Source organism: Physeter macrocephalus, chromosome 17 (genome assembly GCF_002837175.3).
Source record: "Physeter macrocephalus isolate SW-GA chromosome 17, ASM283717v5, whole genome shotgun sequence".
Lineage (NCBI taxonomy): Eukaryota > Metazoa > Chordata > Mammalia > Artiodactyla > Physeteridae > Physeter > Physeter macrocephalus.
Window position 1 is genome coordinate 21,240,610 of NC_041230.1, and position 2,663 is coordinate 21,243,272.

The following is a 2,663-nucleotide window of genomic DNA, read 5'->3' on the forward strand; positions in this document are numbered from 1 at the left end:
CGAAATGCCTGACTAGTACTCTTCAAAACTATCAATGGTGTGAAAAACAAATAATAAAGACTGATAAAATGGTTACAGACTGTGTTACAGACATGACAACTAAACACAATGCAGTACCCTGGATTGGGTATTAGAACAGAGAAAGGACATCCTGAAAAACCTGATGAAATCTGAATAAAGTCTGTAGATCACTTAATAGCATTATTTCAATGTTAACTTACTGGTTTTGACAAATGTAAAAAGGTTAGGCAAGATGTAATCAACAGGGGAAACTGGATGAAGGATACATGGGAACTCTATACTATTTTGCAAACTTCTGTAATTAAAAAATTATTTCAAAATAAAAAGTTTACTTAAATATTTTGTTGTTGTTTGAAGATAGTTAGGACTTAAAGAGGCTGAAAGTGCTTGCTTTGGCAACACATACACTAAAATTGGAATGATACAGAGAAGATTAGCATGGCCCCTGTGCAAGGATGACACACAAATTCGTGAAGCATTCCATATTTTTGTACATATATACGATGGAATATTACTCAGCCATAAAAAGAAATGAAATTGAGTTATTTATATTGAGGTGGATGGACCTAGAGTCTGTCATACAGACTGAAGTGAGTCAGAAAGAGAAAAACAAATACCGTATGCTAACACATATATATGGAATTTTTAAAAAATGGTTATGAAGAACCTAGAGGCAGAACAGGAATAAAGACGCAGATGTAGAGAATGGACCTGAGGACATGGGGAGGGGGAAGGGTAAGCTGGGATGAAGTGAGAGAGTGGCATGGACTAATATATACTACCAATGTTAAAATAGATAGCTAGTGGGAAGCTGCCGCATAGCACAGGGAGATCAGCTGTGTGCTTTGTGACCACCTAGAAGGGTGGGAAAGGGAGGGTGGGAGGGAGATGCAAGAGGGAGGAGATATGAGGATAGATGTATAGGTATAGCTGATTCACTTTGTTATAAAGCAGAAACTAGCACACCATTGTAAAGCAATTATACTCCAATAAAGATGTTTAAAAGAAAGAGAAAAGAGCCTGAGAAAAGAGGGTGCATTGAAGTGAGCCCGGCATTATGCCCAGCTCCACTTTGAGGCATTATCCATAGGGCTAACAAGTGCTATACATATATACGATGGAATATTACTCAGCCATAAAAAGAAATGAAATTGAGTTATTTATATTGAGGTGGATGGACCTAGAGTCTGTCATACAGACTGAAGTGAGTCAGAAAGAGAAAAACAAATACCGTATGCTAACACATATATATGGAATTTTTAAAAAATGGTGAAAGAGAAAAGAGCCTGAGAAAAGAGGGTGCATTGAAGTGAGCCCGGCATTATGCCCAGCTCCACTTTGAGGCATTATCCATAGGGCTAACAAGTGGTATAGGGCTAAGAGGCTCAGAAGCTTCCCCTTGGCTCTTTGCTGATTCATAAGCAGTATTGGGCTCCAATTAGCATCCCAGAAGAGCCACACCCTAGGAATAAAGGTGAAATGGAAATAGCCTGATGCTTCAAAAGACTAAAACTCACTTTTAAACCAACTCAGACTCAGACTGGATTAAGGTAATCTGCATTTATTCAAACTAACTGCTAGAGGCAAAAGTAAATCCTCTCTGAAGGAAACTAACACCATGAGAGCCTCAAATTGTCTATACAATATTTTTACACACAACGCCGCATTCAGTAAAAAATTTAAGTGATACGGTAAAAAGGGATATGGTAAAAAGGCCAAACATACATAAAATTGGAATTTCAGAATGAGACAAAAAGATAGAGAGGGAAAGCAGCACTATTTGAAGAGAAAATGGCTGAGTGATAAAGGAGACCATGTCATAGATCCAAGAAGCTCTATGAATGCCATGAAGAATAAATATAAAGAAAAACACATTTAATTACACCATATTAAAACTGCTGAAAATCAAAGACAAAGGAAACTCTTAAAAGCAGCCAGAGGATAAAAGACACATTACTTACAAAAGAACAAGACTGGCAATTTTTCAACAGAAATTATGGTAGCCTAGAGGACAATCCAATTGAATCTTTATGGAGCACAAACAAAATAACTGCCACCCTAGAATTCTATTCTCAATGAAAATATCTTTCCAAAATGAAGGTAAAATGAAAATATTTTCAGTCGAACAAAAACTTAGAGCATGCATTTCTAGCATATGGGAATAAAAGAAACACTAAAGGAGTTTTTTTTTTGTTGTTTTTTTTTTTTCCGGTACGCGGGCCTCTCACTGCTGTGGCCTCTCCCGTTGCGGAGCACAGGCTCCGGATGCGCAGGCCCAGCGGCCATGGCTCACGGGCCCAGCCGCTCTGCGGCATGTGGGATCTTCCCAGACCGGGGCACGAACCCGTGTCCCCTGCATCGGCAGGCGGACTCTCAACCACTGCGCCACCAGGGAAGCCCTAAAGGAGTTTTTTAAACAGAAGGAAAATTATTAAAGATGGAGGTGCAGTAATGCAAGAAGGAATGATGAACAGTAGAAGGGTAAGTGTATCAACTCTAAATGAAAACAGATCAAATAAAATAATAATTATGTCTCTTGGTGTTTAAAGTATATGTGGAATTAAAATATAAGATAGGGCTTCCCTGGTGGCGCAGTGGTTGAGAGTCCGCCTGCCGATGCAGGGGACACGGGTTCGTGCCCC

General features: G+C 39.2%; 1 non-coding gene across 1 annotated transcript; it reads left to right on the forward strand.

Moving 5' to 3' along the window:
• The first annotated feature begins 404 nt into the window (after nt 1-404).
• LOC112065235 (U6 spliceosomal RNA) lies at nt 405-511 on the forward strand. Its single transcript, XR_002891915.1, has one exon. It is a non-coding gene; the product is annotated as a U6 spliceosomal RNA (small nuclear RNA).
• The last annotated feature ends 2,152 nt before the right edge of the window (nt 512-2,663 follow it).